This window comes from Notamacropus eugenii, chromosome 5, assembly GCF_028372415.1.
Source record: "Notamacropus eugenii isolate mMacEug1 chromosome 5, mMacEug1.pri_v2, whole genome shotgun sequence".
In the NCBI taxonomy this organism is placed as follows: Eukaryota; Metazoa; Chordata; class Mammalia; order Diprotodontia; family Macropodidae; genus Notamacropus; species Notamacropus eugenii.
The window spans coordinates 46,292,055-46,309,379 of NC_092876.1; the positions used below are offsets into that span (position 1 = coordinate 46,292,055).

The 17,325-nt window shown below is 42.7% G+C and overlaps 1 protein-coding gene and 1 long non-coding RNA gene across 2 annotated transcripts in view; one reads left to right on the forward strand and one right to left on the reverse strand.

Moving 5' to 3' along the window:
• The window catches only part of LOC140504140 (calmodulin-binding transcription activator 1-like), a 1,000,289-nt gene that overhangs the window by 836,864 nt on the left and 146,100 nt on the right, over positions 1 to 17,325 (forward strand). The window lies entirely within an intron of this gene.
• LOC140504142 (uncharacterized) overlaps positions 13,333 to 17,325 on the reverse strand; it is a 143,178-nt gene continuing 139,185 nt past the window's right edge. The window contains exons 5-6 of the long non-coding RNA XR_011966974.1: positions 14,576 to 14,620; positions 13,333 to 13,836 (exon numbers count right to left, since the gene is read on the reverse strand). This is a non-coding gene — a long non-coding RNA (uncharacterized lncRNA). The remainder of the gene's footprint in view (positions 13,837 to 14,575; positions 14,621 to 17,325) is intronic.

Here is a 17,325-nt window from a genome sequence, read left to right on the forward strand (position 1 = left end):
TGCAGGGAAATCTCTATTTTTTTCTGATCTCTACTTTTCTCAGCCTATACCCACTGACCTCTAGTCTGTTTCATCTTTTTTTTTTTTTTTTGGCACAAGAATCCCTCAGTGGACGTTCATATGCGACTATGGGCAAGTTACTTAGCTACTCTGTGCCTCTGTTTCCTCATTTGTAAAATGAGGAGGATGGACTTAATGGCCTTGCAGTAGGGGCCTGAAGCTATCTCTTCTTGCCATCCCTTTGCTGCATGCATGCAAAAAATAGAATAAAATACATTTGACCATTTTAAAGAGCTTTTAAGGTAATGTGTCTTATTTAATAAATTCAATCACACACACATACACACACACACACACACATACACACACACACATACACACACACATACCCCTCCCCTAAACTGGGAGACTGGCTTGTAAATCCAAAGGAAATTCATCAGACTAGGGAGAGTTGTATGTATACTTGCAGAAGCACCATGAATCTCACTAGGATAACATTGTTCTAGACTTGGAAGGACTTTGAAAGGCCATCTTGTTCATCTCCTTGCTTCCAAAGGGGCCGTAAAAACTCAAACTCTACCTTTATCTGACTGAAAAGGGCTAAAGACAGTGTTTTCAAAGGGGATAGAGGAAAGGAGAGTCCAAAAACTATAGACTGATGAGTTTGATATTAATCCTTGTGAAATTTTAGACTGCATTACCAAATTAATGGTTTGTGAGAAGTTAGAAAAGAAAGCACTGATCACCAGGAACCTATGTTGGTTCACTGAGAACCAGAAAAGCCAAAGAAGCCTTCTTTCTCTTTTTTTCCTAAGATACTTGACTGGTGATTCAGAATATGATCATACATACTTTGCATCTGGACTTTAACGTTTGAAAAAGTCTTTTATGATATCCTTGAGGTTATGATGGAGAAGTCTGGTCTGGATGATAGTAGAATAAGTACTTCATTGTTGTTGGAAAGAGTATTGATTGAATCAATATCAACCTGGGGATGTCATGCCACAGAGCTCTATATTTGCCCTTGTTCCATTCTATCAATGACTTGGATGAAGATGTAGAAGATGTGCAGAAAGCTGGAAGAGATAGCTAAGTCACTGAATCACCAAATCAGATATGCAAACAATCTAAAAAGATCTTGACAAAGTGGAACACTGGGCTGATTCTACCAACATGGGATCTAATAGAGATAAATGTAAGGTCCTGTACTTAAGTCCAAAAAAAATCAATTGCACAAACACAAGATTAAAGAGAGAAGCCTTGAGAGCAATTCAAGTGGAAAAAAGTTATAGGGTTTTTCATTTACTGCCAACCCCATACAAGTCAGCGTCATGATATAGTTGCAAAAAGAAAACAACAAAAACAACCATGAAACTAATACAGTCTTAGGCTATACCAATACAAGTACTATATGCAAAAAAGGAGAGGTATTGGTCCTTTATTCTCTGTACTGGTCAGACCACTTCCAGAGCACTGTGTTTTGAATACCACATTTTAAGGGCACTGGGAAACTGGAACTCTTCCAAAGGAGAGACAGTAGGATGGTCAAGGGACATGAAACATGTCACATGAGGAGAAAGTGAAGGAACTATAAAAAATAAGAAAAGACTTTTAGAAGACATGATCCATCCTCAAATCTTTCAAGAGTAGGATCCTAGAACTAGAACTAAAAGGAACCTTAGAAGTCATCTGATTTAACCCCTTCTTTGTGTAGATGAGGAAACAAAGACCCAGAGTCATAAATGATTTGCTTAATAGATGTAGCAGAGCCAGAAATGTTTTCTGGAAGAGGAGTCTGATTTATTCTGTGTATTTCCTGAGAGCAAAACTAGGACCAATGAGGGAATGAAAGAGCGTTGAGTTCTTTAAGAGAAGAATTTTCTGAAGCTCTGCATCAGGAATGAGAGGGGATTTCTACATGAATTAGGAAGTTGGACTAGATGTAAGTTTCTTAATTTGAGGTTCAAGAATTTTTTTTAAAAAATCCTGATAACTGCATTTCAATGTACTTGGTTTCCTTTGTCATCTTATGTATTTTGTTTTATGTGTTTAACATGTGATTCTGAGAAGAGGTCCCTGAGTTCCTGAAGATACTATCGAGAGGGTTCAGGACACACAAAAATGGTTAAGAACTCCTGGACTAAATGACCTCGAAGGTCCCATAAAACTCTAAAATTTTATTATTGATTCTATGAAAAGGAGAGGAACTGGTAGACTTTTCAACCACATAGATTTAGGAAAAAGGAGAGGATGGAGGTCCTATCTGGCCTGGGGGTTGGGGGGAATGATAGCTTGACTCACTGGGAATCCACACTCCATCAGATACTTTAAGGGAGAGATCTGAGATGAGAGAAATTTCTGTCTTTTCTGGTTTGGACTTCCAGAGGCATCAGTATGTGAGGTCGGAGATGGCGATGATTGAGTAGGTCTTCTTGAAATAATTTAATTTTTCTGCTCCCATTCGGTGACAGTCTCAAGCATTCTAGAGTATCGTTTCCATTTTCCTCTCATCTTCATTTCCCCTTATTTTATTCTTATCCCTAATTATCTCTATTTTTTTTTATTCTTGCCCAAAAGAACAAGTGACAGAGTAGAAAGTGATTGGGTGGTTTGGGATAGGGATGTGATTGGGGATTTCAAGGGAATATGTAGGTTTAAAGGAGCCATAAGGTTGAGGGTCAAATTTAGGGTTAAAGACCATGGTCACCATCCGGTCTGGGTCATAGAACCATCCCAGTCTCTTCATTTTCCCCCTCAGACAATGATCATTTTCCATTTTGTCTTTGCATTGATCATAATAGTTTACACCAAGTTTGTACTTAATTAATGATTCTTGAGCTGTTGAATTCAAGGTCAGCCCCAAAGTGAAATTTAGAACTCACTCGTGGTTTCTATATTCCCAAGACTTGCCAAGTGCCCCAGTTAATTCACTTCTATGTTTCTGTGTGTTTCTCTCTTTGTCTCTCTGTCTCTGTCTCTCTTTCTCCCAGTCTTTAAATTTTATAAGATCATATATTTAGACTTAGTGTTGGGATCACTCCAACAACAAGAAGTTATTAAGTGCCCATTATTTATCAGCACAATGCTACGTTTTGCGAATAAAGAGGAAACTTAGAGGGTATTTAGTATAATCCTTTATCTTTACAGCAGAGGAAACTGAGGCCCAGAGAGACTAAATACTTGATCAAAGCTCGCACAAGCAATGGTAGTGCCAGGATTCAGAGCCATTCCTCTGCCAGGATTCAAACCTATATCCTTGGAATCTGAATCCCCTGTTCTTTCTATTATGCCAGTAGACACTGACCCTACTGCAGTCAGTAACCCACAGTGAGGAAAGAGACCATTTTGTTCTAGCAGAGAGACCATTCCCATCCCCTGTGGAGTTGTCAGGCAACATGAGGCCCCATAGAATGGTCCCAAGGCCAGAGCAGTGGCTTAGATGCTAGCTCTACTGGAGCCAGGAAAACTGAGGACCTGGGCCCCAATCAATGATGGAGCAGAACCAGTCTTCCAGAAGCCATGGCTTTCATCTTTGGCATGAGCCAATGAAGGGAAATATCAGCAGTAACTTGTGATTGGCTGGTTCCAGGATCTCCCAAGTCTTGGGGCTGGCTATTCCTTGCCCAATCACGCTCATCTCCAAGAGCCCACCATCTCCAGGGCGCTTTCCTTGGCTGCTAACCCAACAGGCCCCAGGGCTGTCCATTCAGATCTATCTTTTGTGTTCTTGTAATTATTCAGACAAAGACCCGAGATCCAGTGTGAGGGTGGGGATTCTGTTTGTTTGTTTTGGTTTTTTGCTTAGATTGGAATCTTAGTGATTATAGAATATTAAGAAGTAAAATCAACAAAGGCTTTCAGCCTCCGCACCAGGTTCCAAGATCAGTTCCTGATCCGTGACTGCCACCTGGTGGCTGATGCTGAAATCCAACTTCCCCCCAGCGTCAGAGATGGTCATCCTCAGACATGGACATGGAAGAGCCAGAGCGAGCACCCTCCACAGGGCCAGGGGCCAGAGGATTCTGGGAGTGTGGCGTGATGTGTCTGTGCTCCTGGCATCATAAGGCTTTAGGTCTAGAAGAGATCTTAGACTTCTAATTCCTTCATCTTACATATGAAAAAATGGAGGCCTACAGAAAAGTATTTACCTAAGACCAGAACAAGGATTTGAACCCAGATCTCATGATTCTTAATGCAATATATCATAGGGAGGCCTGGGTGGGGTTTGACCACTTCGGATTTATTTCATTAGATGGGTAGTCCAACTGGTTCATTTGATAGATGAGGAAACTGGGGCCAACGGAGGTTAAGTGACTTGTCCAAGGTTACATGGAAAACAAAGATATGGTCCTAGAAAGGCCCTTAGAAGCAATTTAGTCTAATCCCCTCATTTGATAGAGGGGGAAACTGAAACCCGGAAAAACAAAATCTGTCACCCAAGCCCCCACAAGACAATGGGTCATAGGGCCAGGATTTAAACCCAATTCCTCTGACAAAGAGGCAGAAAAGACTCTCCCAAGGTCACATGAGAAGCAGAGGTGACTAAACCAGTCCTCTGACTCCCCAAGGTCTTATCACCAGGCTTACCTATTCCCAGATCTGAGGAAGGGGGAACAAACAGAAATGATTTCTAGATGATGGGTAAGGCATGTAAGAACTTTTATCTTAAAACCTCCCCCACCCAGCTATTGGTAATTTTTCTCAGGTTTAATTTATTCTATTTCAGAATTGGCAGCAAGGCTAGAAAACATATCAGTGAATCAAGCTAGATAATGTATGGAAGGCACTTTGCAAATCCCAAGTACTATAGAAATGGGAAGTGTTATTGTTGAGGTCCGTGTTGTTGGAAGACTTTGCAATTAAAGGGAAGGTGGTTCTTCTTTTAAATTTCTATCAAATTTAGGGGGAAGGAGAGGGATCTGTGAAAGTCATCAGTGCTTCTGTTTCCTACAGATCTGTGCAAAAGGTGTGGCCATTGTAAGCACAGTAAGAAAAAAAAAGAGGGGGCTGGACCAGATAAACTCTAAGGTCTTCCAACTTTGGTTCTATCTATGGACCTAAACTGAGGGAGTTTGGAGAAGGGTTTAGAAAAGGATAGAGGCTATCTAACCCTAAAGTCAAAACATGCTTCAGGATCTCCTGGGCTCCAGATTGGGCAATTAGAATTTTTAAATACCCAAAGCCACTGGCTGAGTTGTTCAATACAGTCTTTGAATGAATCAACCATTTAGTTGAGGCTAAGGGTTAAGTGATTTTCCCCAAATCCCAAAATTTTTCCAAATTTTCTTTAGCAAGACCTTCCTTTGGGACCTCAAAGCTCTGTGGCTCTCCCCCAAGACTTTTCAGGCCCTTTGCCCCAGTAGCCTCAAAATGTATCCAATTTAATTTAATTCAACAAGGATTTATTAAATCCCTCCTATATCGCTGGTTCAATGCTAGGCACTGGGGCTACAAAAATGAAAACAATGCAATTACTGCCTTCAAGGAGCTGGCATTCTACTGAGATGCAATTTAAAAAATCCTTTGGAGTTCCTGCTCTTCGACACAAGGTCCTTTTGTCGAAGAACCACCCATTAATACTAAGCTGGGAAGCCCTGCCCACTAAAGTGTTTCCTTGGGTTGAGAATAATACATTGGTATCAATGCAAATATATAGGTACATAGGCACATTTGGGTTCAAATATAGTCTACTCCCACTAAAATGAGATGTGTTTGGAAGGGGGGAAGAGAGAAGGAGAGAGAGAGAGAAGGAGAGAGGAAGAGGGAAGGGAAGGGGGCACACACTGAGAGATAAGCTGCAATCAGATTTCATAGAAGGCTGATTTAGAGGAAAAGTGAGATCTATATTTAGAACAGCATGGTAGCTATTCTACTCCAATGTATCTGTGGTCTCATCAATATGGGTATTACCTCGACTGATACAGACTGCAACCCATCCATGCCTGCCCATGCCATATAATTATCATCCATTTCCTACCATAAGTTCACCACAGAGGGTACATTCACCATGATGGGAACCTACCTCAACTGATCTTGACATTGCAAGGATACTAATGGTATACTCACACTGATTAATAATCTCACATTCTCACTGTGCATCTTCCAAGAAAGAAGATGGGTTGATCATAATAGATAGATGGATAGATTAGATAGATAGGTAGACAGAGATAGAGATCAATGGAAATAGATATAGAGAATATAGGTAGATGCAGATGAATGGATAGCTAGATGTATGATAGATAGATAGAGAACACTTATCAAGTACTTACTAAGTCCTAAGCACTGTGTTAGGCAATATAGATACAAAGATAAACAAGTAAGATAATTCTTTCCCTCAAGGAACTTACATTCTATAGGGGAGCTAGAGATGGAAAGAGCAGGTTGCACAAGCAGTGGCATGGTGGGAATTGTTCAGGGAAGTGGTATAAAGGCCTGAGCTGTAGGGAAAATAAAGAAAAGTCCACATATCCAAGCCAAGGGACCCAGGGATGAAGTCCAGGTTACCAGGGAGGATCAAATAGAGAAGGCCTGAAATGGATCAAGCTGGGAAGATGATGGTGGTGGTGACAAGATGGTAATTTGTTTTAATAATTTAATAGTTAATAATAATTAACATTTATATAGTGCCTACACAGTGTTGCATTTAGCAACAATCACCTCATTCAGCACTTAAAACAAAATAGTGATATTTTCCAAACCAAAACTCTACATAGATGACTTGACCAAAAACATTCCTACGCAGAGATAGCTACATACATCCTTCCTTTTCCTAAAATATGGGGTTCTCTCAGAAAAATCCATAGGTGCTTATTAAATACTTGTTAACTTGGCTTTGGATCACATTCAGAGCCAGGAGGGACCTTAGCTATCGCTCAGTCCAGCACCTTCATTTTTTTAAAATAAGTTTTATTATTAATGTTATTAATTACATTTTATTTTATTTTCAGTTCTGAATTCTGTCTCTCCCACCTTCCTCTGAAAAAGCAATAAAAATAAAACCATTATAAGCATGTTTAGTCAAGCAAAACTAATTCTCACATTAGACATGTCCAAACATATATGTTTGTACATGTATAGATTTACACATACATATGTACAAATAGGTACAAAAATATAGATGTGCGTATTATATATATATGTGTGTGTGTATATATATATATGTTTCAAGCTGCACTCTGAGACTGTCACCTCTCTGTCAGGAGGTGGGCAGCATGCTTCATTGTGAATCCTCTGGAATTGTAGTTGATCATGGTGTTGAAACAGAGTTCTGAAATCTTTCAAAATTGTTTGTCTTTATAAAATTGTTGTTATTGCATAAATTGTTCTCCTGGTTCTGCTCACTTCACTTTGCATCAGTTCATACAATTCTTCCCAAGTTTTTCTGAAACCATCCCCTTTATCATTTCTTACAGGTCAAGAGTATTCCATCACATTCATATACCATAACTTTTTCAGCCATTCCCCAATTGTTGGGCATTCCTTCAGTTTCCAATTCTTTGCCGACACACGCAAAAAGAGCTGTTGTCAGTCATTTTATACAAATTGGGCCTTTTCCTCTTTCTTTGCTCTCCTTGGGGTATAGACCTAATAGTCATATAGTTGGGTCAAAGGTTATGCATAGTTTAATAGTGTTTTGCAACCCCCTCATTTTACAGATGAGGAGACTGAGCCCCAGGGAGATGAGAAACAGCTTGTCCAAAGCCACATAGCTAGTAAGTAGCAGAGTGGGGGTTTGAACCTAGGCCTCTGACTCTCAAACCTATATTCTTTCTATGGTATCATGCTTGGTAAGAAACCTGTTCAAAGACTCTTGGGAGGGATTTGGGGGGGGAGCCCTTCTGGGGAATCCTTATTGTTGCTCATTCTGTCCAGTAAGTCTGTAGCTGAAGGAGCCTAAGTATTTAACTCAAAAGCTTTCTTTTTTATTTTTATTTTTGGTGGGGGACGTATCTAGCCATGGACAGAGCACATGGGATTCACTCCTTTTCCATCGGTCCTGTATTATATTTCTCAGGATATGCCAATAATTAATACCACTAAAAATAATATCTCCCATTATTCTGAGAAGCAGGTGAGATAGGCTTAGCTGCTTAGTGTGCCGCCCACGACAAGCCCTGGCTTTTGAAGGAAATAAGCATTTATTTGTTTGTTTGTTTATTATTTATTCTTTCCCTGAACCCCTGACCCAGAGCACAGAGGGAGGTGACACCAGCAGAGGTGCTGAAATCTAATTTGGGGGATAGACCTGCTGGGGATTTTTGTTTTGTGTTGTTCAGTTTTTCTGGGAGGAAGGTTCTGAGTTTGTTCTGCAAATTCATGTTTTCCCTTCAGGCTAAATTGCAATTAACCTACACCACCACCTCCCTACCTAAAAAGCAAAAACTTATTTCCTTCCCACACCTGAGCATTTGCCAACCCCACCCCCTCTCCAGCTCCCTGCTAGGCTGGTTTTCTTCAGATCTTTGAGGGTTCTTCCTTCAAAGCTCAGAAGTAAGAAAGAGACAGCATGACACAGTGGATAGGGCACTGGACCTGTGGTCAGGAAGAGCTGAGTTCTAATCTCACCTCTGACACTTACTAGCCATGTGAGCCTGGACAAGTTACTAAATCTCTCCAAACCTCCATTTCCTCATCTATAAAATGGGAAGGGGGTGTTGGATTAGTAGTTCTCTAAAATCCCTTCCAGCTCTAAATCTAGGATTCTATGATCCTATGATGTGAACTTTATTCATAAAATCCCAGAATTCCAGAGTTGGAAACAGTCACTTAATCAAGCCTGCACCTTCAAAAGGATCTCATTTAATGGATGATGACGCATGGTACCTACCTGCTGATGGAGGGATGATGGACCCCAGGTGCATGATGATACATGGTACCCACATGCTGATGAAGGGATAATGGCCCCCAGGTGCATGATGATACATGGTGCCCACCTGCTGGTGGAGGAATGATGGACCCCAGGTGCATGATGATACATGGTACCTACCTGCTGATGAAGGGATGATGGACCCCAGGTGCATGATGATACATGGTATTCACCTGCTGATGGAGGGATGATGGAACTTAGGTGCATGATGATACATGGTACCTATATCCTAGCAGAGGGGTGGTGAATCCAAGATACATACTGAAATATCGTACCCACCTGCTGACAGAGGAATGACAGACCCAAGGTACTTGATAAACATGGTACCCACTTTCTGACAGATAATTGATAGATTCAAGGTGCAGAATGAGGCATAGAGTTTTGGTAAATATGTAAAATTGTTTTATTTGACATACTTATTGTTTCCATTGGTACCAGGGTTGTAGTTTGGTTTGGGGGGTCTTGTGGGGGGATTGGGAGAATGGGGGGAACTAGTGATAATGTTGCCAAAAGAGAAGAAAAGAAACTAAAGAAGGGCATTGAAGCATTTTTTTAAAACACTCAGAAGAAAATAGAAGTAAGGCCAGAGGCACAGGCAGCAGGACAGCTTCAAAAGTAACAAATCAACTTACAATGTCCTTTGAAAAAAGTTGTATGTAATAAAGATTCATGGTTTCACATATTTAAGAACATTCCCCTCATACCTAATAAGTGGTCATTTAGTCTTTGCTTAAAGAACAGCTGCGACCAACTAAGACAGCCCATTCCACCTTGGGCAGCTCTAATTACTGGTATCTTTCTTGATGTCAAACCCAAAGCAGCCACTTCTACTCATGGCTACCAGTCCTGCCTTGGGGACCAATCAGAAGAGTCTGCTCTGTTTGCCCCATGATGACCCTTGAATGCTTGAAGGCAGCTCTCATGAGCTCTTTTCTCCAGCCTAAACATCTCCAGATCCTGCAGCACATCCTCTTAGTACATCACTCAAGGCCCTTCATTATCTTGTCACTTTCTCTAGAACCTCCTCAACTCTCCATGGTCCTTCCTAAAGCCCCAGGTATGGTCTTGCCAAAGCAGAGCGTAAAGTGATTGCAGTCTCCTCATTCTGAATAACATGCCCACAGGATGTTGGGCTCCAATGTGGCCTTACTGGGCTGCCATGTTGCACAATCAGCTAAGGACCTCTGACTTCAAGTCTGCTGGTCTTTTCATTGCACCATGAAGACTTGGGTTGTGTCCCTGCTCTGCTACCTCCTACCTGTGTAAACTTCAGCAAGTCCCTTCCCTTCTTGGGCTCTCAGTATTTTCAGCTGTAAAATCACAGAGGTCAGACTGAGGACTTCCCTTCACATGGAACAGTGGGAAGACTCAGACTTTGGAATCAGAGGACCCAGGTTCACGTCCTTCACCTGGCCCTTAATGCCTGGGGGACCATAGGTAAGTTACTTCTCTCTCTCAGCCTCAGTTTCCTCATTTATAAAATGAAGGGTTGAGTCTAGGTGACTTCTGAGGTTTCTTCCAGCTCTAATGTTATGCTCCCATGATCCTTTGCTCCTTTCCTGATACACATGAAGCAGTGTTTGGAAAATTTTAGGGTAATGAATCTGGTTCCATAGATCCACCCTCCCCACTACAGTAGAGTCCTTGAGTTGGTAAAAGAGTCATTTTAAGGCTCCCCTGGCTCTTCGTGCTGGGAGAGTTTCTGAAGACTGTCATTTTCTCCTCATTATAGCCTGCTATGCTAAACTGGAATCCAATCAGAAAGGGGAGTCTCTTCTAGTACACACATACAATTCCTGATCTCAGTCAGTTAATAAACATTTATTAAGTTCCTCTGATATACCAGGCACTGTGCTAAACACTGGGGATACAAAGGAAGCCAGAAGACAGTCCTTGCCCCCCAGTTTAATGGGGAGATGAAGAGATGGCTGCCCTGGGCGACCTCTTGGAGGATCTCGGAGGAACTGTCCATGGTCCATCCTCAGCCTTCTCCAATCAGATGAGGAAGGGGCCCCAGGGACAGTAAGGACGGTATTCAGCAAAATAGGAAGAGCTCCAGACAGAGGGGAGAGGGAGTTCTCAGCCCAAGCTGGATTTGGATCAGTTCCATAGCGAGGACGAGGGATGACCAGTGGACAGCCTATGTTCTCTAACAGCAGCCAGAGATGTCAAGAGAATAAAGCAGAGTCTCCAGGCATTGAGTAGGTCCCTTGTGCAGAGTATGGGAAAGGGCAAGGATGAGAGGCCCCCAGGATGCACTGGCCCAGGGCCAGTTGTGATCTCCATCCTTGGAGACAGCTTCCAGCTCTGTGAGGTCACAGATCCACTGGAATATTGAAATAAGTGGCATCTGTATTTGCAAAGAGCTTTGCTCCCTCAGCTTAAGCTTGTAACAACCACATAAGGTAGATACCCATTTTACAGGTGAAGAAGCTGAGGTTTAGAGAGGTTAATTGACTTGTCCATGGTAAACAATCATAATAATTCCTAAGTGTTAGGGGTTGGATCTAAACTCAGGTCATCCTGATTCCAAGTCCAAGCATTACAACAATTGGGGCAGCTGGGTGGCACATCAGATAGAGTGCTGGGCGTAGAGGCAGGAAGACCTAAGTTCAAATCCTAACTCAGATACTTACTAATACTGTGACCCTGTCTGTCTCAGTTTCCTTTCCCCTGTATAATGGGGAGAATAGCAAAATCTCCCTTGCAGGGTTGTTGTGAGGATGAAATGGAATATTTGTCAACAACTTAGCACAATGCCTAGCATATAGTAGGTGATGTATAAATGCTTACCTTCCCCCTCTCCCTCCATCTTACCATGCTTCTCAGAGATTATTTAGAGGGACAGAATCTTTGATTTACAGCTGGAATGACATATAGGAGCATAGATTTAGATGTAGAAAGGACCTCAAAGGGCTCCCTTATTTATAGGTGAGGAAACTGAGGCCCACAAAAGCTATAGGATTATAGATTTAAAGCTAGGAGGGACCTCAGAAATCATTATGTCCATTACCATTTTACAGAGGACTAAGTGACTTGCCCAGGGTCGCATAGCTAGTAAGTTTCAAAGGAAGGATTTGAACCCAAGTCTTCCCAACATGAAGTCTAGCACTGTATTTAGTCTGCCACACTGCCTTAGGATGAACTTAGAGATCACCTAGTCCAAGGAAGGGAGGGAGGAAGAAAGGAAGGAAGGAAGGAAAGAAAGAAGGAAGGAAAGAAGGGAAGAAAGGAGAGAGGGAGGGAAGAAGGAAGGAAGGAGGGAGGGAGGGATGAAGGAAAGAGGGAGGAAGGAAGGGAAGAAGAAAGGGAAGGAAGGAGGAAGGGAGGGAGGAAGGAAAGGAGGGAGGGAAGGAATGAAAAGGAAAAAAGGGAGGGAGGGAGGAAAGAAGGAGGGAAGGAAGGAAAGAAAGAAGAAAGGGAAGGAGGGAGGAAAAGAGGAAGGAAAAGGAGGAGGAAGAAAAGTAGGGAGGGAAGGAAGGAAGGATGAAGGGAGGGATGGAGGGAGGAAGGAAGGATAGAAGGAAGGAAGGAGGAGGGAGAGGGAGAGAGGAAGGAAGGGAGGGAGGGAGGAAAAGAAGGAGGAAAGAAGTTTTTATTAAGTGCTCTCTATGTGCCAGGCAATATTCTAAGTACTGGGGATACAAATATAAGCAAAAAGAAATACAATCCCTGCACTCCAGGTACTTACACTCTGATGGGCAAAGAGGAAGCACAAAGAGGAGCTGAAGGGGGGTGAGGGGGTGGGAGGTAGAAAACAATGACAGAAGGACTGTCACAGGGACATGGTTATAAAGTCCAGAAGGCAAGGGGGGGGGCACAATCAGGATGGAAATGAAGGCTGGCTAGCCTGGACCCTCCGCAAAATGGAGGCTGCAGAAGGAAATCACCACTGGGAAAAGGGGCAGGCCTTGAAAGGTGAGAAGGCCAAGGGGATGGTGGAACATTCCAGGCTGAGAAGCCCCCAGGCAGGCAACAGAGGCATGGTTATCAGTCTTTGAGTCAGGAGGGGAATGTCACAGCCACAGTCTAAGGCTGGTATTTAAAGGGAGGGCAGAAAGCCCTGTTCCTTTAGTACACACCCCAAACTTCAGGTGGTAGAATGTGCCCATTAGCCAAGAGGCTGAGTGGCCATCACTCTAGAACCCCCCCACCCCCCGGGTCGGAACACCTCAGTCTTCCTCCAACTCTGCTAAGTGGAAAGGAATGAAATTGAATTCCTAATCACATTCCTGTCTGTTTAATTCTCCACTGCAGTCAGATTTCCATGAGAAGACTCAGTGCTGGAACAGAGAATTCACTTAGCAAAGGGGTCAAAAGGGGCAGAAATTATCATACCAGGGCTCAGACAACAACCAAAATTAAGAGAGAAATAGACTCTCTCTCTCTCTCTCTCTCTCTCTCTCTCTCTCTCTCTCTCTCTCTCTCTCTCTCTCTCTCTCTCTCTCTCTCCTCTCTCTCTCTCTTTCTCTCTCTCTCTCTCTCTCTCACACACACACACACACACACACACACACACACACACACACACACACACACACACACACATACCCCTTTCTCATGATTCAATGAAGTTTGGAGAGACCTGAGTTTGAAACCTGACCCCACACTGACTAGCTGTGTGACCACTCGCAGATCCTTTAGCTCATCTGAGCAGTAGTTTCCCTCTTCTGTAGAATGGAGTGAATAATGGGTACACACTTGGCATGGTTTCTCATGAGTTTCAAATGAGAGGATTCTGTAAAACACTTTACAAACCTTGATGTATCATATAAATATTGGCCCCTTGATGTACCGTATAAATATTATTGGCCTTTATCTTAGCTGTCCATGATGTAGCATTGCGCTTGGGAAGCAGAGCCTGGTTCTAAGCCCAGCATAGTGTAGGGGAAGGAGCCCACTGACACTGGAGTCCTGTACAAATCTTGTCTTTGTACTTGCTTGGAGCAAGACTCTTAACTTCTCTAGGTCTGAAATGAAAGAATTGGGTCAGATAACCTCTAAGGTCCCTTTCCAGCCCTAGATCAATGATCCCATAAATCCTTGATCTAAATAACCTCAGACAAATTATGTCCCCTCTCAGACTCAGTTTCCTCATCTGTAAAATGAGAGAGTTGGATGAAATGCCTTCTAAGGTACCCTTCCAGTCCTTGACCCAAGGTCCCATAATTTCATGATACATCCCTTATTTAGCCAAGTAACATTCCCACTCAGACTCAGTTTCCTCAACTCAAAAATGAGGAGGTTTCTATGGTCTCTTCCAGCTCCAAATCTATGATCTTACTAGCCTATAGAAAGAGAGCCAAGAAGACTTTGTGCCCAGAACCAAGAAGAAAATGGAAGGACAGCAGTTGGAGAGGAGAAGGGAATTGAATAGTGTGTGGGTGTCAGGTTATGAAAAGTTAAATCTGGTGACAATTCCATCCAGTTGAACCAAGGAATCAGAAACAGGCCTTTATTGCTGTCAACAAGGATGGAGTGAAAATTAAACCAAGGCGCCTGCCATTTCCCATTGACCCCGTTGCCATGGAGACATCCTTCTTGTGTTAAAAACTAGTAGCTAGTGGGAATGAGGCAACCAAGCAGGCCAGGGCTCCCTGGAGGACAGAAAAGCTGAGGCAGCCTCCCACTGCCCTCAGTGCCCCATCTTCCTTGGCAGGAGAGTCCCTGATGCCCACTGTTCTCAAGGATTAGGCTGGGGCTACTTACCTCCCCACGTCATGCTTCCCTCACCAGCTCAGGGAAGTGGGGAACCTGGAACAAAGAAAGGCATGGCAAGCCCTGGTCATCACAGTCCCTTCTTCCACATTGTCCCAGTGGTCCCCAGCACCCAAGAATGAAGTTGAGTGGGGAGTCCCCCTCTCTTCCCAGGACCTTCAATGGAAACACACTTCCAGGATTCTCCCTCCAGTTTTCCTTTTCAGTATCTCCAGGGACAAAATGGAATCAGGGCTAACATCTTAGGGGGTCATCTAGTCTAACTCCCTTGTTTTACAGGTAAGGAAACTGAGGCCTGAAAGGAAGCTGTGCCCTATGTGACCAAGGTCCCTAGATTCCTGTACACCTCAGCTCACCCAAACCTTCTATGCATCAGTCAGCAAGCATTTTTTAAGCGCTTGCTATGTGCTAGGCACTCTCCTAAGCTCTGGGGACATTTAGAAAGACAACACATTCCTTACCTTCAAGGAGCTCACATTCTGATGGGGAAGATAGTATACAAGCAACAATGGGAACCAGACACAAATAGGATAAATTGGAGGGGTGATCCCCCAACTGCTGGTACCTGCCCCCTCTCCCATTGCCTTGTATTTATTTTGTCTACATCCACGTATGTATATGTGGCCTCCTCTAGTTGGATATAAGCTAAGGGCAGAGTCTTTTTTCTTTGCATCCCCAGCCCCTGCCCGTGACATAGTAGATACTTAGTGAATGTTTGTTGAATGACCAACTGATTACTAAAGCTGAGACTAGAACCCAGGTTTTCAGACACCTAGTCTGGTGAATTTCCCACTGCATTACAGTATCTTCTACTCAGAACCAAGGAGGTTCCTTGCAATTCTTAGCTGGGACTCTCTTTTCCTAAATTTCATTCCTGAGTCCCCTTCTTTCATAAATCATAAACCCAATGACTTAGAGCTGGAACATACCCTAGTACAAACCCCACCTTTTACCAGTGAAGAAGATAAAGGCCAGAGGGGAGGGGACTTGTCCAAGGTCACCCAGATGTTCCCATCTGGGTCCTCTGGCACCAAATCCAGCCATTCTACTGCACCCTGCTTCTCCTGAAGTAGCTCATTCAGGCGCCATTACTGACTCCACACACGACTTCTAGAGCCAGCCCAGAACTGTCCTCTCACAAAGGGAGGAGCTTGACCCCTGTCATTCTGGGCCAATTCTGCCCCATTCAATGGTTGTGCTACATCCATGACAATTTACTTGAAATCAGCCAATCAGTCAACAAGCATTTACTAAGCTTCTACTACATCAGGCACCATCCTAAGTGCGAATAATAATAAAGAATGAATTAGCCCCTATTTGCAAGTAGCTTACATTCCAATTGGGAAGGTGTATGTGTGTGTGTATGTGTATACATATGTGTGTATGTATATATCTATATATGTATTTATGTATATATATGTGTGTGTGTATATATATGTATATGCACATATGTATATATATATGTGTGTGTATAGAGAGAGAGCATAAATATATAGGTTTTATATAGCATAACTCTGAATAAGCAGAAAGTCATTCAATGAAAAGTAATTGGGGAGGAAGATTGCTAACTGTTGTTTGGGAAAGAAGGATCAGGAAAGGGTCCTGTTGATGGTGGCTTTTTAAAGAAACCAGGGATTGAACAAGGCAGAAGTGATGGAGAAAGGCATTCCAGGCATAAGCAACAGCCAGGACAAGGGTGTGGAGATGGGAGATGGAATTTCATGTAGAAAGAAGAGAAGCCAGTTTGACTGGGAGGGTAAGTCATGTCTAAGGAGGCTGGAAATATATGTTGAGGTCAGATGGTAGAGGACTTTAAATGCCAAACAGAAGATCTTATATTTGATTCTAGATCAGAAGGTTTTAACCTGAGATCCTCAAGGTTGTTTTCTAAAATAATAGTTTGATGACTTTATTTCACTATTATTGGCTTCCTTTATTATCTTATGTATTTTATTTCATGCATTTAAAAACCTGATTCTGAGAAGGGACCCATCGGCTTCACCAGAAGTCTCCAAAGGGGTCCAGAACACACACAAAAAGCTTAAAATCTCCCATCATAGAGGCAGTGGGGAGTTCTTAGAGTTTGTCAGCTAGAAGGGTGATGTGGTCAGAATTATCTTTATAGAAGAATCACTTTGGCAGCAGCCATGGAGTCAGGAAATCCTTGAAGGGGGACCAACAAGAAAGTCATTGGGATAATCTAGTTGGGATGTGATGAGGGCCTGAACCCAAATGGAAACTGTGTGAGTAGACAGAAAATGACAGATAAGAGATAACAAGTATTATAATCATAGATCACATTTACATACACTTTAAGATTAGGAAGGTGCTTTACAAATAGCTTATTTGGTCCTCACAAAAACCCTGAGAGGTAGGCAATGGTATGATCCCCATTTTATAGATGAAGAAACAGAGACAAACAGAGGTGAAGTGACTTGCTCAGAGTCACACAGCTAAGAAGTGTCTGAGGCAGAATTTGAACATAGGTCTTCCTGACTCCAGATCCAGTGCCCCATCCACTTAATTACCTATTGTAAATGTAGAAATGACAAAGTTTGGCAACCAATTGAATGTGTAGGGTAAGAATGAGAAACCATGGACAATAATGATATTATAAAGCCAGGAGACTGAAAAGATGGTGGTACCTTTAACAGAAATAGGGAATTTTGGAAGAGGGGCCAATGTGAGGGAGAACACAATGAGTTCAGTTTTGGACATGTTGAGTTAGAGATATGTCCGGG